Source organism: Cyanistes caeruleus, chromosome 1, assembly GCF_971803275.1.
Source record: "Cyanistes caeruleus chromosome 1, bCyaCae1.hap1.1, whole genome shotgun sequence".
Classification (NCBI taxonomy): domain Eukaryota; kingdom Metazoa; phylum Chordata; class Aves; order Passeriformes; family Paridae; genus Cyanistes; species Cyanistes caeruleus.
In genome coordinates this window covers 41,612,610-41,638,338 of record NC_141701.1, presented here as the reverse complement: position 1 = coordinate 41,638,338, position 25,729 = coordinate 41,612,610, and positions in this window count along the sequence as shown.

Here is a 25,729-nt window from a genome sequence, read left to right as displayed (position 1 = left end):
CAGGTTTACCAGCTTGTAACAGGAATGTCTGGAAGGTAAAAAAGGACTGCAACATATCAAAAATTAAGCTCATGTTTATTCCAGCATGTTTATTCATATTTATTCCTGAAGGCAGATTTGCCTGGTTTAGATAATATTAAAAATCTATTAAACTGGTTCTTAAGTGTGACCTGTCAAGCTGTATTCCCTGCTGCCACTTTCTCAGAAGGTGCTACACTGCTCGTGTTCATGATTCTCCTCCACCAAGTGTTTTTATTTTGCATCTGGAAATCAATGTTGCTTGTAGAAAGCTGTCCAGCATGCAGTACACAGAGTTGATGGCTGAAATGATGAAATGCAATTATTTGCACCCTCTAGATATGATTTTTTCAGAGCAGTACAATCATTTGAAATAAAAGGTTAATTATCAATTACAGATTATTTAGTGTGTACTTGTACATGACAATAACTGTCAACACAAGCTGTAAAGGTCCATGATTGATTCAAATACCAACAAAGTAGTGTTTTACTATAAATGCTACCCACAACTTCTGCATCCAAAAAAGGCAGCACAAGCACAGTCACCTATCCCTAGAGATGAGTGTGATTCCTGCTCTAGAATGATCTATTGAAAATATAAACACTTTCTGTAGGAGAAGAACCTGATATGTTCCTTTTCATTTTGGATTTCAATTCTATTTGGGCTACTTTTATAAGATAGAAGTCTGTTGTTACCTATATTCCTCCTTCATAAAAGATCCACTGTAAGCTTCAAAGAATCCTCAATCTGCCTGCACACTGTAGGCATTTTTTTGTCTCTTACTTCTATACTTGTATATACCAGTTCCTCTTCAAAATGTATTTCATTTGGCTTAGCTTTCAAAGCTGAAACATCTATCAGTTGATTTCAGTTTTCCCCTCTACTTAAGTAAAAAAATGCTAATAATTTTCCCTTTATTGCAGCCTGAAAGGCTTCCTAGACAATTTGACTATTTACTTTTTTCACCATAGTATGTCATAAAATATCAAATGAAGTCATTCTTTATGATCTTTATTATGTCTGAAGCTTCCAGCAGGTCTGATATTAAATCTCTGCCTTCTATTTTTGTAGTTTGATTGGTTTTTTTTCCAGTAGTAGGTCAACACTTCAGAGTCACTTTAATTAGTACATGATCTAACTGTGTAATTAACCCACTAGCCATATATCCTCCAAAGATCAATGCTATGGAATATCTTCCTAGATAGATGGTCCTGGCAAAAAACGATTGGACCTCATGGAATGTGTTATGTGAAGAGAGAGTACAATATCTGAAAAGACCAGTGTTCTGTGCTGCTGTCTATTCTATTGTGCCTCTGAAAGGAGTCCCTGGAGAATCATTTGAACTGTTCATTCAAGGAGACAGTCTGTAACGGAGTTGGAGGCTGGAATGCTCATGTAAAGAAAACTACAGAGCAGCATATTGATCAGCTGAAGGTACATCTGTTACCTGGTACTGCAGCACCCATAGTGGGCCTGATAATGGGAACATTTCACCCATCCTCGTTTTCTGTCTGAGATGAAGTCACGATGGAAATTAGTTGAACAAATCCACCTAGTTTTAAATGAGAAAAGTATAATGGCTTGTTTTGCATATCCCTTAGTAGGCTACCATTGTTATTGTGGACTTGATTACTTCCCAGAATGGCCAGAGGCAGTGAGAGGATAGAATAGAGTGGGGATGTAAATAAACCTTATCAGTGTTGCTTCCATGTGTTCTACCCCAACAGTGACTGAGGGTCAGTGTGGTCTTTACAGGAGGAAACAGTTTGAAGTAGACTGAAACCATCTCTCTTTCAGAGGGGCAAATGCCACTGAAATGGTGCCATGTGTCACAAACTTTAATTTCAACACTGTGGAAGGAAACAAAGCAGTGAGATTCTGCACATGACTCAACTAGGTGAAAAGAACAGCAGTGGAATACCTGAGACGTGAGAAAGAAAAAGGAATTCTATAGACACAAATTAGACATCCACAACGTAGACTAGGGGATCCCCTGTACAGTCACAACAACGATACTTCAAACCTGGAGTTAATTTCTTTTAGGAAGAAATCAAGAAATCTGCTATGTGTAGATGACATACTAAGATTATACTGAAAAATTTGCTAAATGGTGCTTCATTGCAATCTGGAAAGTAAATCCTAAATCACAGAAAATTAAACACCTCATGAGAATTTTCAGTATGAGCTGGCACTAGAACAGGCTGAAAGAAAGAAAAACACAAACAAATTGAATTTTCATGTGTATAGAATTTCTCATATTTCTCAGAATTACAGAAGATGAACCAGAAGAAAAATATTTCAATATAAAAGTAGTTTATTCAGACACTAGTGGAATAAAATAGAAATTGGAAAAGAAGCTGGTGGCATTGGAGGCTTTATGTTTATAATGAAACAAAAACTTAAAAAGTCAAATTATGTCTATAGCAATGTCAACTGATAAAGGAAAATTAACCAGAGAAGCAGAATACTCTAACAGCAAAATATAAACTTGGTCATGAATTTGCAAAAAAAAAAAAAAAAGGTGAAATACCAAAATGAGCAATAACTTGTATTATTAGAGAAATTGGTGGAAATTGGAGAAAAGGTGGTATAACACAAAAGGTAAAAAATATAGAGGCAAGTAAGAAACCTGCCTCTTTGAGATATGCCTCAGTTCAGTGATTATCCTGGTTGCTCAGCAGACACTTAGCATTTTATGCATAAGACAGGGTGGAGTTCTAGCTACCAAGAATTATCTTAGTATTCTCTTCATGTCTCGTGCTTTGGTGATTCCAGGCTAAGAAAACAATTACATGTAAGTTGATTAGCATAATATATCATCCTGAGGTTCTAATAGAGAAGGGGGAATACATGGGAAAAGAAAGCAATGAAGTTAATTATATTTTGTATTAGTGTAGACAGGAACTATCTGGAGAGGGGACATTAATGGTAAAGATTTAGAGTCACACTTTGTTGTTGGGTAAGACTAGTGGCAGTGAAGTCATTAGCCTGGTTTTATTCTGATGAGATTGAGATAATTTTACAGGATTCAGAGTTGAGTACAACACTGCACTATGTATTGGGTTTCCCTGGACAGGTCTTGGTAGTGGGGGGATGCCAGAAACTTCCCCCAAATCTGACAAAGCCAATGCCAGCTGGCTTCAAGATGAAATTGCCACTGGCCAAGGACATACCCAGCAGTAATAGCTGTGCTGCCTCTGGGATAGCAGATTTGAGGAGGGGGAAAAAGCCTCCAAACCCACAGCAGGAGAGGAGTGAGAGCATGTGAGAGAAACAGCCCCACAGACACCAAGAAGTGGGAGGAGGTCCTCCAGACTCCAGAGCTGAGCTTCCCCTGCAGCCCATGGTGAAGAGCATTATGAGGGCAGCTGTCACCTAGTGGCTCATGGCAGTCCACGGGGGAGCAGAGACCCATTGGCAGTCCATGGAGGACCCCGTGCTCAGGCAGGTGAATGCCTGAAGGAAGATGTGTTTTTCTGCATGGGAAGCCTGTATTAGAGCAGAGCTCTGACAGTACCTGAGGACCCATGGACAGAACCCATGCAGAAGCAGGTTTGATGGCAGGACTTGTGACCCCATGGGGGATCCACAGTTTGTTCCTGAAGGACTTCACCTCATGGGAAGGACTCACCTTGGTCTAGTAAATGAGGAAGTGCAGCTCATGGGAAGGACTCACATTAGAGGGGTTCATGAGAATTATCTTCTGTGGGAGGGATCCCATGCTGGAGCAAAGGAAGAGTGTGAGTAGTCCTCCCCCGAGGAAAGAAGAAGCAGCAGAAATTAACTGATTATCATTATCTGGACATTAGGTATAGGAATACCAATTCAATCTGAGAATAAATAAAATTCTTATTTCAAAATTTTCATAACATGTATTTGATTCAGATTTATTGTAGCTACATTTCCTTAAAAGTTTATAAGTATTTATGTGATTCCAAGATAAAACTGAACATTCAACTGAAATTGCATTAGTTAAAAAAATTCCACTATTTGAACCTCTTGCACCATTTATAAGTGTTATAATCAGGGGAGAGCTCTTTTTAGAGAGTTTGACTTAACCAGTGTGAATAGCTGTAATTTCTTTTTAAATGAATAATGTGTCAAACTCACCAATGACTCACCTTTGATTGTGCAAGAGGAAATGAAGGTGGACATTTCTATTTGCAAAAACCTATTAGACTGTCCAAGCATCAAAATGTTACCCTTAGTCAATGGCTGTAAATAAATTCATCAAAAATAATGAAAAAGTAAGCCTAGCCAGGTCAAATAAGAAGTCTGGCTGTCTTTCAGTTAAGTTTTCCCAAGGACATAATAGAAATAAATCCCATTCATGAAGTCTTAATGAGTAGCAGCAGCAGAATATCAAGTGTTCATGACAGGAGGAAAATACCTCCTATGAGATGAGTAATGTTTCTGGCAGAAAAGTATGTATTGGCTGAATTAGCTTAAATAAAGAAACATTTACATAAAATCGTATTAATTTCGCAGGGGTGTTTAACATTTCTGTGTTTGCTGGATCCATCTGACAAAGAAAATAGTATGTTATGAAAATGTGTGTTGAAGTCACTACTTTTGGAATCAGAGTAATATTAACGAAGTTTAACTCAAGTATTTAATTTTATACATAGGACTTTGATGGAATTACAGTCTTGCTATAATCATTAAGGGCATATTATCCCATGTTTTTAATTGAAATGGCAGAAAACTTATAGCTTGTCAGCATAAGAAAAATTATATTTTACTTTTCTAATGCCTGCAGAGAGCTATATTTCAGTATCTTTCCTACTCCCTGGGTACTGCTGTTGTCAGTGATAGGCATTTCTGAAATGTAAAACAGACACAGGAACACTTTGCTCCTCAATACTCTCTGTTTCACTGTCTGAGTAATTCCCAGATGATTCCACTGCACTCTAAGGGGACATTTTGGCTTGGTTTTGGAACTGGAGAACAGCCACATGACTATGTTTGAAACCAAAAACATTTCATTTCCATTGCTGTAATTCTTCCTGAGTATCTCTAATGTTGTGCTGTATGTTTTCTAGAGATGTTTTTCGAATTTTTTTGAGGAAACTTCTTCAGTGGCGCTGAACATTGGCTCAATTTATTAGAGAGTTCATGCTAAAACACAACTGCTTGTAGGCAGAGATATTTGCAGGAGCAAACAGAAACTGCAGGGAGGCAACAACAAAAAAATCATATAACTCCCATATAAGTCTGATAGTACAAAAGCAATCAGCAATGCATGGGTATGTAAAAATCACCCCAAACCTCCTCAAAGGACTCTTTCTGCTCTCATCCATTTTCTCACATTTACAAAACATTACTTAAGCCTTCAGACAAAATTGAGGAATTGATCAGTGATACACAGGTGATAAGCAGATGTCTGAAAAGTACTCCACATAAGGGTTTTTCCTGATTTGAACCATAGTTATTCAATAATCTTCTATTAATCACCACTTGTAAAATTTCACAACAATATCTGTGTTGCAGAAGGGCTGTGGATAAACTTTATATGATTGGTCCTTGTTGCCCTGAAAAATAGAGCCTTCTGAAAATGTTCTCATAGTTTTAGTTACTTTCCCATGAACATTCTGTAAACACAGGTTGTTTATCACATTCCTTCTAAGAAACGTCTTTTGATGGACACATGACCAGTGTGATTGGGAAGGTGGTAACTTGATTATCCAATCCCTGGTCATGGTCGAGAATCTATAAATGCTGGAATCAGACAATAAAGTTTCTTCTTTCCTGTTCTAACACTGAGAGGCATTCGTGTGAATCATTTCATGTCCTTTAGTGACAGGTCCTGGCTTCTAAACTGGTAGCTGACAGAAGTGCTGCATCCAAACTGTCAGAAAGAATATTTCTGGGTTGTTCCCTGGACTTATGGCTTCATGCCCTTGTTCAGGATAAGAGACCTGTCAGAGGACACCTCCTGCTGGATGCTTGTGTTTTCATCCAAAGAAAACTGGGCAATGGAAAAAGCAGGAGAAAGGTGAATGGACCGCAAAGGAAGGATAATACCCTCCTGGGTCTCATCCCAAAATTTAGTCAGGATTCATCTGGCGCTAATTTCCAGGACTGGAGGCTGGGGAGTATTTTTAAGTTAAATGGTTACTTACTGCATCAAAGTTTTCTCTGTCCTTTCTAAGCTGCCAGATAATTCCTCCTCTTTACAAAGGTACTTCTATAACAATGTGTGCCTGAGATGCAATAGAGGTACCCAGCACCAACATCTGTCCTTGCTTTTCCAGAGCAGAAGCAGTTCATAAATCAAAGGCAATTGCCAGTCATGTTCTAAGCAGTCTCATCTCTACAGGGACTTTTTACCAAATACTCAGGAAGCAAAAATTCCTCAGCAGTGAGACTTTCATTCTAGTCTTTATTCTGTTTTGTACTCTGAATCGTCCTTTCTGTATCAATGATATTCCAGAATTTCAGGAGTTGTTCAGAATTAAATTACCTTTAATGATGAAATACTACATATAATCACTCTACTAAAAAGACAAAGTAAATCCAGTTCCATAGACCTGAAGAAATTAGTTCCATGCTTCGGCAAAGTACTTACATATTTATTATGTACATTACACACATTATTTATGTACATTACATACATTACATATTTTACACTGTTTCTGCAACCAAATGCTCAAAATTAATGCACAGAAGGACCTTCTTATGAGTTTAGTAGTATTATTAGTGTTAGCCAACTAAAACAGACTTAAACTTTTGCATTAAATGAAACTAGATTGTGTTACTTTACACAATTCCCCTATATGTCAATAAAAATGGAGGCTGCATGGATGGCAAAGAAAAAAACCCCAGACATAAATGGCCATCTAAATTCCAAATGCCTTGCCTGTTAAGGGAAACATATTGTAACTTTTTTAATAATTTGCTTTGGTTTTAAGCTTTAGATGTTAGCAAGAAATATGTATGAGACGGATGACTATTCTGATAAATTTCAATGAATTTAAACATCTAAATTTAAAAGGAAGGCATCACAAAAAAATAGAAATTCTGTATGTTCTGGAGGATTATCTTGATTTTACAAGGTCATCTGCTTAGTGCACTATTCTTTATGTAACTATGCATGTATATACCATTACTGCAACTTTAGCAGTACAGACTTCCATGAAAATACTAAGGAATGGCATTAATGTCATCAAACATATATGAAAAGGGGCATATATGTTCATATTTCTTCTTCTCATTGTGATGAGTTTGATATGTCCATCAACATAAATATCACCATCTGCGATTAAATTACAAATACATAGAAAAATTACAGATTACAAATACAAAGAATTTGGAAAAAACCAAAACAGAGGTATAATTGTTACATTTTCCTTTGCAGGTTGTTAGGGTTTTATACTTCATGATGCTTCCTTCATGCAAAATACCAGTATAAACTTTTGAGTCATTCTACTATTTAAGTAGTCGGCGTTCAAAATTCTGGTGGTTTGGGAAGTATAAAGACTCGTTAGTTTTTAATTTCCCCAGTGCAGCATCTTTAGCTTCCTATTTTTCAAACAGTGTATCCAGGGAAGTTGCAAAGGGCAGTAGCTAAAAACTGCCAGAAACTATCATAGGAAGGAAAGAACTGGAAAAATCTTTCCAAACAGGTCTTTCACTTTTTTAAGGTCTCAGAGTTACAATGGAGGATTACTAATTAGTGGATAAATTACCAGCTTTTCAGTAAAGTGCTATTTGTACAGTTCCTTTTTCATCTTTATCCTTGTTGATTCTTCTGTGGATTTAGATTAAATCATAAAGTACTGTCATCTGAGAAGACTGATTTTTTCCTGCCAAGCAGTTCTAAACACCATACAGATATTATGATTCCAACAACCCAATATGTATGGTGCCAAGAAAGACTAAATAGCTTTATAGGTCAACTTCCTCCTGACTTGTGGCTAAAGACCACGCAAGCTCAGTTTCCTGCAGGCTTTCTTTGTGCTCCTTCACAACTGTGGCCACAAAAGAAACATTCACTTCTCTGACAAAATACTGAAAAGATTTAAATGTCATTAGATCAGTCATTTCTACAAATGGAGTTTCTTATTGAAGATAGCCCATCTCTCAGATAGAAAGAAACATAGAAATCATTCATGATATACCTGTACCTATTTTCATATACTTGTACTGAAAACCATTTGTAGATTCAGATCATAAAACTGGCTAGTGTGTGAAGCAAAAGGTACACTTGGACATTATGGATCCTTAGTGCACCACAGTACAATACTCCTGAGCAAGGTTACTACATATTTTAATGGTTATTTGCTTGGGTTTTGCAGTTATGTTCTAATGTTTGATGCTATAAGGAAAAAAAAGTGAAGTGTATGATAGAATAATAGAATGATTTGGATTGGGAGGGACCTTAAAGATCATCTAGTTCCAGTTTCCTGCCATGGGCAGGGACACCTTCCACTAGACCAGGTTTCTCAAAGACCCATCCAGCCTGATCTTGAACGCTTCCAGGTATGGGACATCCATATTTCCATGTGGCAAGCTATTTCAGTGCCTCTCCACTCTGTCAATGAAGAATCTCCTCCTAGTATCTAATATTAATCTGCACTCTTTCAATTTAAAACCATTCCCTCTTGTCCAATCTAGTACATCTTGCAGAATATTTTCTCTTCAGGAAGGATCAGGTTAAAATAAACAATAAAGTGAATGTATATTTGTAATCACTGACCATTATCTAGAGACTTTTCCCTGCATCTTGGTTTTCTGTGTGACTTGTTTAAATTATTCCCTAATGCCTGAATAATTAACTCTTTTTCTTCTGGGGTAGTTTTTCTTAAAAACTAGTCATAAATCACCTTCTGCATTCAGTGACACTGCCTGATGCTCCAATATTAATCATTTGTTTTATAAAGAGTGAATTCAAAGATATTTTAAGTATAGTAATTTTAGAGTAGGTTGATAAGACACAAAGTCTTTATGAATAAATTTAATGCAAATTAAGAGACAAATGTAACAGACTGTCTCTTAACTACAAGTTTGTTGTCAAATAAGAAAAGGTACCTAGTTAAATTTATTTTTAGTTGCCTCCTTTTGAAAGGAAGAAGTGAGAATGAAGACAACAAAGGAAAAAAAGGAAGACTAGAGGACAGAGATGAAGAAAGAGTCTTAGACAAACAGCTTATCTGGCAAATTAAACATTTGGACTCGTATAGAGCAGATTGTAGAATACAAAATGCTGAAATCAAGATGATCAAGGAACCGTCATATACATCAAATAGTTGCATCACAGATTATGACATTAGAAAAATTAGATTCATTGAGTCTCAAGGACAGATGGCACAAACAGATGAATACTGTGCTTCCCTTTAAATGGAAATAGAAGAAAGATGCATATGATAAGACTTTGTTTGAATAATGTCACTGATTTTAATAAAGTTACTCAGGTTATGAATTTAGGCCCCAGAGAACTATTTATGTCATATATGAGAAAAAGTTAAGTATCTCAAAAAACATCTTAGGTATTTTGAGACTGAAGGCTGGCTAAGGAGATACCAGTAGCTGCTGACCATTTTGAAACAGAAGAAAAAATCAATAAATCCTCAAATGAAAAGTGAGGAAAGAAATGGGGAGGTTATAATTTCCTGCAATAACTCTGACATGAAGTTTTACACTTGTACTGATCTTTTTTTTCTAAGGTACTCCAAAAAAAGGATTTTCCATCCAGGCAGAGAACAGCAGTGAACAGCCTGTCTACAAATCGCTTTCTAAAGAATTCACTTTTTCTTTTCCTATAGCTTTTCTAAGTGGCCTGAAGCTAGAAATCTGCTCCTCTTATTTCAGTCCAACTGCTTAACAGAAGCCTGAGACATTGCCAATCCTTTCAGTAGAGTTGTGGTCAATGGAGCTGGGCATGCCCTGAGGCTGCCCTGTTTCCTTCTGTTGGACAGTTTGGAACAGTTTGTAGGTCTGAACCAGACCTAAAAGGAGGGCTGGTCTAGGAAGATGTTTGGGCAAGATCATGTTTTTGCAATAAGAGAACTTTATTTCTTCTGGACAGGAATTTGCATTGCAGCCTAATATTGTTCCTGACACCTGTATACATAGAGGACCTTACTGGACGATTTTTGTAAAGATTTGTGATAGAATTTACATCTCTTTTACTTGATTTTCTGAATTTATGTTCTGTGTTTTTTCAGATATAAAGACCTGTGAGGAGAAGAAGGCAAAGACAGAAAGGTAAGTGTGGCAAGAATCACTGTACTGACGTGGGAGTCTACAGCTCATGCTTAAACAAATAGTGCAGCCAGGAGAAGAGAATCATCTTCCCAGGGGCCAGAGGACACTGCAGTTCACTGGGACTCAAAAAATTGCTGAGATGCCTGGAAGCAGCAACTCACCTTTGAACACACAGTGAGGAAACAGCTGTGTACAAGTCTTGTTTTTTTCTGAACCAGTTTACTTTGAGAATTTCCAAGCTTTGTTCAACACTATAAGGCTTGGATTTTTTATTTTTTTATTTTAATTTTTTTTAATTTTTACTATTTAAGAACCTTTTCAGAGACATCACAGAGAGAAATAATTCTAGCTATAGCCACTCCAAAACTGTAGGGTTTTCAGGCTCCTGCTCCAAAAAGCTCAGGTGTCCAGTGAGAGAAAGGGCTCTGTAATTTTATAACAGGTTAGAACTCTAGATCTCAGCAAAATTAATTTTAAAATTAAGAAAAACTGCTTATGCCTTCAGTGAAAGAGACAGCAGGAACTTGTTTAGTTTTCTCACTCTACAGAAAGTGTAATTTCCAAGGCAAGAGTTGATAACATTGTGGTTTTCTCAGTTGTTTGGCATTCCAAGATTTCATTACAATATCATTCAACTCTAATATCCCTCGCAGTTTTGAAGAACAAAATTAAATCCTTATTTTCTGCATGCAGCAGGCAATTTAATGATTTCTCTCAACATGCTTCTGTGTTCACAGGAATAGGGATAATGGTGATACAGCAAGTAAGAATATTCCTTTTACAGCAGAATTCTTTTGGTCTCTGGGCCTCTGATACATCAGCAGGAATGCCAAGGAGAACTGAAATCTCTGTTTTATGCAAGACATTCCTATAATAATTCTGTAGCAAATTTAATTTTAAGACTTTGATATTTTTTATGCTTAAACAATTTATTAAGCTTGCTACCTTAAGATTTTTAATCTTATTCCATGCAGATTCAAATAATTTCATCCCATTCCTGTAATGGGATATTGATGAGTAAAGTCATTTTGTCCTAGATTTTTATGATGCATTTCTTAAAGTATAGTAATTATACATCATAGGAATTTTGAGAAAATTTTTCATAACAGTTGCATCTTGGACTCCAAGTTATGTTCTTTCATGTTACAAAATAAAAATATAACACTTTTTAGAAGATTTTAATCACAAGAGCTGATTATGAATTCCAAAATAACTTCAATTTAAAACAAATTTAAATAATTATTTAAAATAACACATTTAAATTAATGTTTTCTGTGATGTAGAGATCAGTACAAGTTATTTGTGATAAAATTTACTCTTCTAAACTTGCTGTAAGCACTGATGGACACCTGAAGAAGCCAGAAATATCTTTCCCAACACTGCTTGTTTTCCTCCTTCCCATCTTGTGGTTTGGTAGACCTTTCTGTGGAAAACTTCTACAATTTCTCAAAGAAACCCAGACTTTTTTATGCTTCTGAAAGTTTCTATTATTTTTATTGACTTGGATCTCTATCATTTTTGTATAGAGCTGAGCCACAGATCTTTACTTATTATTCTAGTGATTTCTGCATTACTAGGTAAATTAAATATTGCCTTAAAAACTCCAGAAAAACTGTAAATTGTATCTATTTTTTTTTCCAGAAAGCTAAACTTCTATTTTCTGTGCATGCTACATTGCCTGTGGTGGGATTAGGAGGGTTTTTTTTAAGCTCAGTGGAAACTTTCATTTTATGAGAATGCAAGTGGACAAACTCCTCTTCATGAAATAAAAAATGGGGGCAAAAGCCTCTAAGAACCAGAGAATATGATTTGGATGGATATAAACACTGTTGTGCAAGCACATCTCCTTTTTTCTTGAATGAAATCAAGAAAGCTATATTTGAAAATTACCTGTAAGAAATCAAATAATGCAAAATAGGGGCAGTGTTTCCGCTGCCATTCACCAGTGCCAACAATTAGTTCACTCCCAATGCTTTTATACAGGCAGCTTAGTCTACTCATGTGCTCCAAAACACTGGAATTCCCCTGCTCCATGTCTTCTGAGGAGTTCTGAGTCAGGTCACAGTCTGTGAAAGTCTGTGAAAGTCTTTGCAGATATTTTCTTCTCTTAATGTTTTCCTGTTTATTTTATTAAATATTTTAGTGGGTTCAATCTCATCTACTTGTAAAAAGCATCTACTTAGACTTACCAGCAGTTTATACTGACAAAGAAGACTAGAGAGATGGCAAATGTGCTCTTAACACAAAAATATCACGAGATGTCTGGACAGGGACAAAATACAATGTATCATTTGGACACAGATTTTTCTTGTACCATGTCTCTCCTCAATTTCATGAGGGTCTATGGGTGAAGATGTAGCCAGTATTTTCACTTTAGTAGCTCAAAACAAACAACAAAGTTTAGTCTTCAAGTATTTATTGCACCCCCTTCTCTTTTGTTGGTACAGAATACTCTGTGTCACATTTCTAGGTTTAAATATAATAGTGAAATACTGACTTTTGCTGCCTTAGCTCTCTTGATAAAATAATCCACAAAAGTATTATCCCAGTAATGTTTCTACATTAAGAGATGGTTTTATATCCCCTATAAAATGGCAAAGCACAATTATATGTAAAGAAGAAACAAAACACTTCTGAACTTTGTAATCTCTTCCTTTCTTTCTCCTCCCCCTGCCCCTGCAGACAGAAAATATGGGCAATCAGTTCAACATGAACTGGTGCCACTACTTGCACTTTCTCACAATAAGTAGCAAATGTGTTTAAAGGACTGCTGTTCTGTTTTAAAAGCTTCAGATTGCTTAGTCATAACAAAACGTAAAAGTAAATACTTGGAATGTAAAAAATTTTCTTGCTGCAGTTGTAAAACATCAAATTTTTTTCCAAATAGAAAACAAATTCAATGTGAACATGAAACTCCCTCATCTAGCAAGTTGCTAATTGTCAGCCTAGAAGTATTTGCTGATTTCTAGGCCTTTATTAAATACTTCAGTATAGATCTTTCTCAGCCATATTCATAGATCCTTTATGAGATATTCAGAGAATATATGTTCCCCCATGAGAAACCATTTCCAGTACTTTAAAATTTGTTATTTATGCATAATAAATCTGGGATCCAAAGACTAAAGAGCTGTCTCTTTCTACCACTGTAACTGCAACATATTTCTGCTATTTTATTTATTTCAAAAATATTCCTATGTAATATGTTTTATCTTACTGACCTTTAATTCTTATTTTGAAATTAATTTTAGTATCTTAATGCAAGTTTCATAGCAATGCAGATATTTACATAACCACTACTGAGTGGTTCACATATTGCTATGTCCACTGATGATATCTGAAACCTTTTCTGTGGTTGTTTTGTTGTTTTTATTTGTGGGTTCGCTTTTTTCTTCTTTTTATTAATTAGTACTAGGGCTAGTTCTGTAGACACTGACTTTCCTCACAATTGTCAGTCTCTCTGTGGAAATGTGTTGGTTTTTTCTAAATCAAACCTTGCAGGATCCCTGTGGGAGATGTTCAGGGAAGGTGCTGGAGCTAGGAACAGTTTTTGTATGACAAAACAAATTCTATCAGATCAAAAGTATATGTTCAGAAGAACTGAGGCATAGCTTAACTTTTTTTCCTTGTTTTCCTAGTAAATGTTGGGAATTGGATTTGGGAAACATTCATGGACATGCTATATAAGAAACAGTGGTCTGGAAAGAGGCATAGGTACATAATTTCTTTGCATAAGCAAGTCTTAGTACTTTGCAGGAGAAATTTGTTGCATTTGTGCCTGTTTGTCATGGAAAAAACAGAGGGCTGTGGTTAAAAATGTTAACTTTGATTAAAAAGCAGATGTTCCTGGATTTCTAGTCACAGTTGAAAAGCTGCTTTTTAAAGTCTAAACGAAACCATCTGGAGCTCAGACCCTTAGAGGTGTCTAGGAAGGTGTTGAACCCTGTCTGCAGACTGCAGCCCACACATCCCTTCACAAGATAGAGTTTTTATGAGTATCCCTTTCAATGTGTAATTATATGTTCCTCTCACACAGCAGCAAAGATCATGAAAGGAGCTTCTGTCTGCACCAGACAGTTATTAATAATTCTGAAAATGATGCTTAAGATGCCTGCCATTCCTGATAAGCTTTGTGCTAGCTGAGGCAGCTAAGGGTGCCAACACCTATGTCCTCCTCTGGTACACACAGTTACTCAGGCTGGAGATTTTGTGTGAATGGACTGTACTTGGATGGAGGTTTGAGTTTAAGCCAGGAAAAAAGATGTAAGAGAAAATGATCTTCTGACTGGGTGGAAGGACAAAATACTCAGGAAGACCTTGCTTATCAAGACATCTTGTTGCTATCTTCTGAACAAAGTAGGAAAAAACAGCAAAAAATCCACTGAAGATTTTCAATATTTTCTTTGGTTTTGTTTCTCAAAATAGCAAGCAATTAATATTTTAAAATATATTTCAAATGGAAGCTCATGTAACAAAATGCTTGACTATTATTTGGCAAATGATATTTCTCAAACGTAACAAAATAGTGGAAAAATTAATCCTAAATTTGTTCTGACTTAATAGTTTTACAAAGCAAATAAGTAATTTGGCAATGAAGCAAGATTATATAAATATGCACTTCAAGAAAGTAATTTTTACTGTCAGATTTATTTCCTCAAAGTAAAATCTTCCTTAATTTCTGTAACTTTTCAACTGCTCTGGTAGACTCAGAAGTTTAATACTTCACAGTTAGGGTGATAAATTCTGCTCTTCATTCACATCATACATGATCACATGCGTTGTCTGAGATCTGATAGAGAGAATAAATTAGATTGTCTGAATTATATTGCAGACAAGTACTAATAAAATGAAAGTCTTTATGCAGATTAACTCTGTATAATAAGGAAATGTCCTTCCTTTGTTTTAAACTGTGTCAATACTATTTATTGTTATTTTTAATGTCTGTCTCACTTCTGTCTCTTCTCAGCTGAAACATTCTGCTTTGTTTCACTGTTACTATTATGGGTTGCAGATAATAATCTCTGTTGTTATCCTGAAAATTTGCCATTCTTTCTGGCAGTGGGGGGAATCAGAAAAACAGACACTGTTTGAAATATTTCTATGAATTGATTTATTCAGGTTGTTCTCAGGAAGAATGGTTTGGGTTGGGACAGACCTTAAAGATCATCTGCTTCCAACTTTCTGCCATGGCAGGGGCACCTTCCACTAGACCAGGCTGCTTAAACCCCATCCAACCTGGCCTTGAACGCTCTCAGGGACAGGGAATTCACAGCTCCTCTGAGCAACCTGCTCCAAGGTCTCACAGTAAATAATGTATTCCTAATACCCAATCCAAATCTACACTTTTTTAGTTTGAAGCCATTTACAATAATTATAGTTTTATCAAGTAAAATTAAAGCCCTCCTTTGAGTCAAAGTGACTCTTCAGACTCCAGAGGTGTAATTTATTAACATGTGGGTGTATTCAACTTAATTGTGCTCCTACATTGGACTGCTATTGTGTGGACAACTGGAACTTTGGCAAAGAGCACATGAATAAATCTTTAATGATTTACAAAGTATGTGTTATTCTTGTCCAATTGCCAAAATATTTTATAAATAATTCCTTTGCCTGTTACTGCTGGACAAACCGAAAAGTTGTTTTTATTCAGCTTTCCAAAGAAATTGACTTTGCTGCTCTTTATTAATGGCCATTGTAAAAAGGGGTTTTAATTACCTTGTACTTCTATTGTTACTCTTTTTCCATTTTAGAGACAGCTAAACTGTCACCTACATAAAACTTCTACTAAAAAAAATTGTGTTTTTTTTCCTTTGGCTTAATAAGCAGAGCAGAGCTAATTAGACCCTGATAACAAATTCAGGTCGAATATCTCAGAAGCCTATTTATTTGCAAACAGAAAGTACTTCTGATAAAATTCTTTCCAAGGCAGCAGCAGAGAAGCCACTGTCTCTCATACCTGACTCACCAGCTTTCCTTCTGAATGCTGGTGATAGAATCTTAGCTGGACCTGGCCCAAAGTAGTAGTTTCTCTTCCCTACCAAAGATTACTTTATCCAAATGTGAATTCTTCCTAGGCCTATATTTTCTTTTAATCCACTCATATCCTTTCTTCAATTTTTGCGAAGTTCCTTTAGTGTTTTAAATGTTTTAAACCTTCTAATAAACCAATATGTGTTCCTCCAAACAGTATAAACTGTTTCACACAAACCTTATAAAGGATGAACTACATTTTCATTTCAACTTTTAGAAATTGTCCTTGGCAATCGTAGTATTGCAAAAAGTCACTCAAACTGGTTTACAAAATTCCAGGATCTCAACCATTTTCTCTATAACTGAACAGTAAAATCAAGGAGGGTTCAGCATCCTAAACACATTTTTCCTGAAACTAGAAGATGTGTATGATAATAAATTTTGTTTCATATGTAGTGATCCCTGGTGTAAATATAATACACTATAATATATATATAATATATATATAATATATATATAATATATAATATAAAACTCCTTTTTTGCAAGCTAAAAGGTAAACATATTAGTGCATGCATAAATACAATAGTAATTTATTCACATGTTCTAATGTAAACTTGAAGCAAATTTATGACTTTTAGAAGGGGAATAGAAGCAGAAGGGAGAAGCTTCTTACAAGACAAGCCTTCAGTTACGGATAGAGGATTCAGCTAAGCTCTTGTTTAAAGACCATCTTCAGTATAATGCTCTTCTCTGTGTGAATCCAGACCTTTTGCTACAATGTCAGTATACTTGTCAACTCTCAGCTGACTACAATTTCCCTGAATGTTTATCCCTTCTCCATGCAGGAAGCAATAAAATTCCTTTTGACTGCCATTGTCTTGTCTTAGACAATGTGAACTTATTCATCTTCTCAAAAAGAACAAGTGTTCCTCATGAATTCCACATGCTATAGTACATGGCTCTTAACAGAGAAAGGATTGGATAGAGACAGCTGCTGAAAACAGCTCTTTGAAGACAAGACCTAGGAACAGTTCTTGTAAATGCTGTGATGTAAATGCTTGATACACTCTTAACTTGCTGTTTGCCTCACTGATTTCTCATTAGTCTTTCTTAAAAGCTGAGGTGTGTAATTTATTTGGTGATTATAATAGCATTATGTCTTTTTTTTTTTAATAAGTTATTTTGTGGAATTAGCAAAAAAAACTCAGACTTTTTTATTTAAATGTTATTTAATTAAAGCTGGTACGATGTACAACAAATAGCTAGGTGACATGTTGGTGAGAATACTGCTGGGAACTCTATAAGCACCTAACTGAGACTGAATCTTCTACAGCTTTTGGATATATGCCAGGCTTGCTGAGTTTCAAAATAGTATAGGAATTCTCAAGTTTTTATTAAAAGCACAGTACCTTATTTCTATAGCAATTCCAGTGCTATAAATTTAATGCCTCTTTTTATTTGTGAAGGTGTCTCCACCATGATTAGTAGACTAGCACAGCACTATGAAACACACACAATAAAGATGACATTGTACTTTACCTTCTTCCATTTCTTGAAACTGCAGGGTACTGATTTTAAAGCTTGAAGCAAAAAAGATAAAAGAACCATATGGGCAGGATCATTTTTATGTTTAATATAAATGACTGTCTAAGAGCTGAACCAGAAGTGTGGCTCTGTTACATACCCCATCTTCAGGAGAAGCTGTCTCCAAACCACAAACCACCCTTCACCTCCCCCATTTTTCATAAATGTACTGACCTGATTGACCACAATAACTGTGTGGGATTAAGGTGTTGTTCTAAGGTGTCTGCCCTCTTGTTGCTCTCCAGCTGGCTTTGGAAATGGCATTGAATTTTGTCCAAGTTGATGAAAAGTAAATCTACACAAATAAATCTGTCTTCTCACTACTATGAGTTTAAGCCCCAGAGCCAAGAATAAGGTCTATTGCTGTTTAGCTTCAACTTCACAGCCTCTAGAATGGTTTAAGGCAGAAATCTGACATTTATGAAGTCTTTATATTTTTTTGAAGACTGTTGAAACAGTAAAAGATAAAAGTAGTGCTTCTGAAGCCATAATTTTTGCTGAATCTCCAGGGCTTGTTTCTCTCCCTTGGATAGTGTATGCCTTTCCTCAGTTTTGGTGTTTTTCATGTAGAAGAAAGGGCAATTTTGAAGTATGCCTTGTGCTTAAATATATAATTCAACAAAGTGCCCTTTAGGTGGAGGAAAAAAAAACCCCTGAGACTGTGATGCTAACATATATATATATATATATATATATATATATATATATATATCTTTACCTATTTCTGCTCTGAGAATGTTTTAAGCTAGACTGTATATGTTATTCTGCTTAAAAATTAATATATTTGCAAAGATTCTTGAAAGGTGGACAAAAATTTGTTGTGAATTCATTGCTAGTTACTAGTAGACACTACAGTTTTCTATTCAGGAAGGTGGCATCTCATGAATTATATTTGAATTTCTGTACTAAGGATGCCATACAATAGAATGCAAAATAAGTCAAATTGAGCTAATTTCTCCCCTTTATATATGTGGTTGTTTAAAATGAATAAAAATGTTATTTAAGAGGCTGGTAAGAATCACACCCTTGCAGACTGTGGATACAATTTGGTGGTGTGGTGAGTCTTGTCAAATTAAAAGTAAAATGTTCTAATATTGAAGAAGTGTTGAAAAAATCTTATAAAAATGTCTTCTCTTGTTACTTTGAGTCAGAAAATGTTGCAAATTTTATGGAAGTCTGTACTTAGGATTTTTGCCTGGTGATGTAAAAAGTTTAGGGAGTTCAAGCAGGAAAAACATGCTGGACGTATAATTTAAAAATTATGGAAATCTAATATTTTCTTAAAAATAATTATGTGAAGTGTGAATAGTTTGGAAAGTTATCCCTTTGTACATAACTGACTTGAATCTAAACTCTGAATCTTGGGATAAGCCTTAAGAAAGAATCTGATTTGATTTGAGAACCTGTGTGCTGAGAGCTGAGAAGCATTTCTGGGAACCCAGCGAGACACTGATGAATTCAGTTGCAAATGTTTTTCCAGGTGGAAGGCTGATTTGACATGATGAATCCCAAAACCTACTAGCTGGGACTTCTCTTTGTGATTTTAACTTTTTTGTTTTTCTCACAGCTGCAAATAACATACCTTACTTGTAAACAACATATTACTCTGCTTGTTTCTGTAAAAGAAAAAGAATACATTGAGTGTTTTCAGAAGTTGTCTGTCAGTATATTCAAACCTATTCCTGCTGAAAATGGAGAATTACTACATACTACAAAAGTTCTGTATCACACATGAAAATTATTTTAAGATTTTTGGGGTTAGGATTCCCTATTTCTAGCTGCTTTTCTTCTCTTGCCCTTTTTAATGTGATACCAATTTTAAAAAGAAATTTGGTATTGTCTTAAAAAAACCCAACAACCCAAACTTTAATTTTGAAAAAGTTTTCAAATAAAATCTATTTTCCAGTATGGTGCAAAGGAAGAAAAGAAACAACAGAGGACATCCATTTTCCTGTGAACAGCAGTTTATGATTTGGAACAAGCACTTGTTAATTCAGGAAGGTAGAATGAAATGTTAAAGCTTAGGTATATTGGTGTAAGAAATACGATAAATGCCCTGAAAAATAAATTTTGTTGCCATATTATTTCCCTATAATATTTAATCCATCATTTTCAAATTCAGGAGACAATTCAGTAACTGCATTATCCAGTACAGTAACTTCGAAAGCTCCATTCAACTTTATGGATTTAGTTTATTGTTCAAAATGGAATTCTGGAAGTCATTCAGTCTTAAGTAATAAAAAGAAATAATTCTTTTCAGGCTTTAGTTGATCATCTAAAAAATCATCTAAAAAATTCATCCAACATTTTATGCTGAGTTTTATTTTCCATTTCTTGTGGCCTGTGAAGGGTGTCTGTATTGACTTCAAGTGAACTCACTTTACCTGCCATTTGCAGCCACGCTTAGACAGTCGTGGTTACTAAAGAGTAGCCTGAAGTATGGATTTGGGAAATGTACACAGGTGGCTTAATGAAGGTTGGAAAAGCTACCACTGGGGAATAAACCAATTTATTTACAACGTACTTACCCATGGACACCCCCTGCACATATTTATTTTTGCACATGCATGTGGGATATTGTACACATGTGCCCAAATTCATATTTATGTGTTCTTGCAAATATTTTCTTACCTATCTGCATATCTATACACACACACACAGCTTCCTGCACATCCGTATGTTTATGTGAATGCATGTAAATTTGTACACCCACACCTGAGGAGAAGCAGGGAGGGAAGAATAAAGATATTTATTGGGTAATCTGACCGGTGAACAAGGAATTTTGACACACAAGAATTGTTAGAAGCCAAAGATTAAAATTTGATGGCAAATATTAGAGGCAAAAGTGACATTGAGCACTATGGAACTCTTACACTATGAGCTACCTGGAAAGGGAATCAGGACAACATAGTCAAATCAACACATGAAGAAGAAGTTAGTTCTTAGAAGTATTTTTAAAGCTATGGCAGGACACAATTATCTGCTGAAGGGAAGTGATGATTCCAGAAACAGAATAAAATACAATGAAGATTTAGGCATCTGTTCTGGCTAAATAGGAATACAGAAAATGTTGTACTTAGTAGTCCTATGAAAAAAGACTTCACCAATATTTATTGTCATATCCTGCAGCTGAGGATTTATCAGGATCAACAAAAGATGCCTGGAATTACATGCCTAACAGGCAATATAACAGTTAATAGGATCTATATACATTTTTCCATTGATAAATATGAAGGCTGTGTTGGGGTGAGAGGGAAGGAATTAAGGGCTTTGTTTAGCAAAATTGTACATAAGCTAAGAACTAGACACCTAGGAGAACATATTGAAAAAAGAATCCAGAATTTTGGTTAGGTTATTATTTGTACACTGGAGTTGACCTTCAGCTATGGAATCTGCACAGAAATTAGAAATAAATGTTTTATATATTATACCAGAGGGAAAATACACGAAAATATGAATGGGTGATCTATATGAGGAAAGGAAAAATAAGAAGGATTAAGAGAAAAGGAAAACCAAGGAGAGAAATTAGATAGGAAAACAATTAAACTATAGGAGCAGAGGGGATATAAAGTAAGTGGACTATGAAAACGTCAAATAAGTGTTTCAATCAGCATTTTCCAGTGGTATATGAGTAACACTGGTCTCATTCTGTAGAGAAATACTGAGGTAAAATAAAAGTTGAGGACCTGATGGATTTTGTGTAGCATGTAAATTGTGAAGTGGAAAACTAGTTTTAGATCTTATGTCTCCCTGGGCTGCAATCTGCCTAAACAGTGGTACCATGTGAAAAACACTGTGAAATACAGCAAGAATAAAAATGTGTAAAAAAGTATTTTTAAAGTCAAGATAGGCAGGAGGGCTATAGGACACATGAAACAGTGAAAATGAAAGTAAGAAAAAATATAATTGCAGTAGCATCAACAGAAACTTTTTTGATAAAGTTTTTGTCGTCAAACACTGAAATATTAGGTTTCATGGTCTATAGTAAAGACAAAATCTTACATCTTAAGTGTTTCCCATAAATTGTTTCAATGTATATGTCATGGGACAAGAGGCAGGAAATTAAAAATTATATTCTTGGATCTATATATCTGTGACAGTGGCCCAACTGGGTGTCTTATAGATGTGAGCTTGGGGAAGGGTGGAAAAGGTGAGTGAAGGTGACAATACAGTGGAAGCAGACAGCCTGTAGTGTGGGTAGAGGTAGAAGGTAGAAGCCCTCGCTTGGTATGGCAGTTATGGCAGGTGAGAAAAATTTAGGCACAGGCTAATAATAGAAAGTGTTATAACAAATAGTGAAAACTGGAATTAGGATGCTTTACAAATAAATGTAAGTAATAAAAAAATTCAGAGAAAGGGACTGATATATGATACACCTTATAAATGCTTACAGAATACTTAAGAGCTGCTTGGATGGGGCCAGAAAAAGAAGAAAAAAAGAATTAAAAACAATGAAAAAAGAGGGGAAGGCAAAAAAAGAATTTTTGCAGAACTGAAAAGTTTTTCAATTGTTTTACTGTGATTTAGTTTTACTTTACTAGAAACTTGAAATTACAATTTTGAGGGATTTTTTTTCAGATTAATTACTGGATGTTATATGTGCTGTCAATCTCTGAAAGTAATGTCCCTTGCTATGAAAAGAAATTCCCAAATCCCCATGATTATTGACTTGTGGTAGAGCCAGAGTCAATTTCTATGGAAAGACAATGAATTCAGTTTTCAAGTGTATTGTGTTATGTGGTTGAAAATTTACTTCCACAGGGAAAAAGCACATGGGTATAGGTTTTATGTTAATCTAGTAATTTTGTCTTTATTTACTTTCAAGCAAGCAACAGTCATACGTTTGTATATGTTTAAGTAACTTTAAAAAATAGTTTAAAATTTACCAGGCTGGATATACCTGTTGGTGAGGACCACACATAATAGGTGGAAAGCAATTGTTTTTTGTTTTTTATATATTTTGTCTCTAAAGTGTGTTTTTGAAAGTGTCTAAAGACTGGTTTTCTCAAAGTATCTGTATTAAACCTCTTTCCTTTTTGGGGATTGCAGGACTATTCCGAATGTCCTATACTCGGAAAGAGGCACATTTTTCACTGTAATAAAACCAAAGCAAAATGCTGCTTTGAATCTCATTGAAACAATGGATAATTTCCTCCCTTTTAATTTTGTGTTGGCCGCAGTAACTGTTGACAAATCATTACAGAATAGTGTTATCGCTACTTATAAAAAGGAGTTGACTTTTTAATTACTTTTCTGTTGATAAACTAAACACAGAGGAGAGATTAAACTAAACTAATTGATTAAAAGAGTCGTAAATATAGCCTTTTAGGTAGCCTTCTATTTAGGCTCTTTCTATTGCTTGCCTTGATAATCTTGCTTCTCTTCAATGTCGGAGGGTTTAAGTGGCACTTGACAAGAAAATGTATTTGAAACAGGGTATCTGAAAACCAGACAGAGCATCAAGATGGAGATTGTTTGAGGATAAAATTAATTGAAGAGGATCAGAGAGTTGTAAGGACATTAAGGTTACCTGAAGCAACTGCTAACATGGCATCTCCAAAGGCTTTCTGTCACAACAGTAATTTATTCTTGTAGTGGATGTCCTCTAAAACCCATCCTTAAATAAACTGTATTTAGTCTGCAGCCTACTGAAAGATATTGGTTTGTTTTTCAATTTTTTTTATCCATCCATCCATCCATCCATCCATCCATCCATCCATCCATCCTCTATCTATCTATCTATCTATCTATCTATCTATCTATCTATCTATCTATCTATCTCAGTATCAATGTATGAACTGCCAGTTTGGTATGAGAATCACTGTTACTTCATAGAAATGAGGTTGTTCATTGACTAACAAGGTACTAGTCTTGCCTGCTCAGTCAGGGACTTACATATTTCAAAGGCACCTGTGCCTACCCAGGGTGGATTATTGCTGCAGCAAACAGCCTCTCATTACCAAGAAAGCTACAAGTCAGTACTGCTTAAGAGAGGTAGCCAAAGCATATTTTGTGTTTAGTAGCGTTTCCAGTGGATATGTAGAGGAAATCAATTCTACACATGTTCCAGGCTTTCAGAAATTTAAGATGATCCCTAATTGAAAGGGCTACAGAATTCCCCTGTCAGCTGGTTCTATTTCTCTGCTAGTTGAACGAATTACAAATAATATACTTTAGTTAAGAAAAAATATCCAGGTAGTAAAAAATATTGTTTCTATGTGTCTTCAAATATAATGAATTTATTTTATTAGAATACAGTAATGATCTTTATCTTCAGAATTATGCTTGAGTGACTTCCTCTTACGGTGCCTCTACATTAGAGTATTAGCAGAGACAAGGTGTGCACAGATGCAAGGAATCTTTTAGTCATTTTTACTGTTTTGTCCACTTAGCTTTTTACATGAGGCTGGGGCTGTCTCAACACAAAAGTTAGATTTATTTTCAGATGGTTAACAGATGTGGTCCAGAACTGCATCTAGTGCAGCTGAAATTATTAATAGATGTTCAGCTTCCCAAAGTAGCTTAGAAACCTTCAAGAAAAATTGCTGGAGATATGTATAATATGAATATTGGGGTATACTTAACTACTGTTTAAATCTATGGAGTGACAACTTTGTGATGAGACATCTTCATTAGTTGTCGTGTGCTGGCATGTGCCCTAGCACACAGCAGATAAATGTGGAATTCAGGTGTTTTCACCGTGTAGTCACTCCCATCGGTGTGATAGTAGACTGATCTTGTTGATCTGTTGCTGCAGCTAAGGAAAAGGCTGTATTCCCATGAGCTCTCTACCTTCCACTGCTCTGGATATCAATCTTCCTACCTGCTAATGCCTGGAGCTGGGATTTAGCTTCACTCAGGACTTGGACAATGTCAGAGTGACCCCCAGAGAAGTATACCTATATTTACTTTCATGAACAAACTAACAGGACTGAAATAATGTTCAGTCCTGTTATAGCAGAAGTCTTCTAGACATCTCCACTAGAAATGAGTGAGTTATGACATGCACATTTCTCCTTTAAGCTTTGAATGAACTGTTGGAGCCTTAAATGAGGTGCTCTGGAGTTTGATTTAGATATGGAAAAATCTGGTAACTGAATTTTTACCTACATGGTGTTCTATTTCTACTAATCCTAAAAGGACACTGTGTGTAAAGTATACCCTTGATTTAAATTGCTATTGATTTTACTATCTTGCTAATGAAGGATGATGAGGAATGCAAAGTTAGTTATGTTCGTAAACTTCTCAACCCTGAATGTTTTATTCGCCTGTTTGTGAGATTTCTTTAGCCACTGCAGATTGATCATCCTGCTTAATTTCTCATGCTGAAAGCAATTTCCCTAACTCTTTGTCTTCTAGAGACAAGCTGTGTCTTTGAGGCAAAATAAAATTTATGCAAATGATTCATCTGTATTGAAATCTGATGATTCAAACCTTCAGGTTTTCTAATTCATTCTTGTGCTTATTAAGAGCAAAATTACTGGTTATCCAAGCATCCTTTTCAGAAGACATGATCATTTTCTCATAAAAAAGTAATGAGTAAGAATATGATTTTGTAATGTTGTCTATTTCTAAAATATAGCATGAGTGTGTCTTCTACCTCTGTAGAATGGACAATCAGGCTGTTCTGGGATGTGTAGTCATGTATCTTGATAAACCTCTTACATTCCTTCTGCCTGTGATAAGGGTTTTATCCATTCCATGGACAGCTTGGTATGTACACCAATTGACATGGCTTTGTCTTGCTTTTTTTTCCAGTGAAACAATAATTTCATAAAACTTTATTGGGGAGACAATACTTTTCTTTATAAATAGAAGGCATTGGTAGAGAAAGAACTGAGTGAACTCAGGGAACCATGGGAAAAGGGTACAGACTGCAGGTATAGCCATGCCAGTATTGGTGGAAGCAAGCTGTGAGGCCATCTGAAGCTCAAGATCTTCATGTGTAAC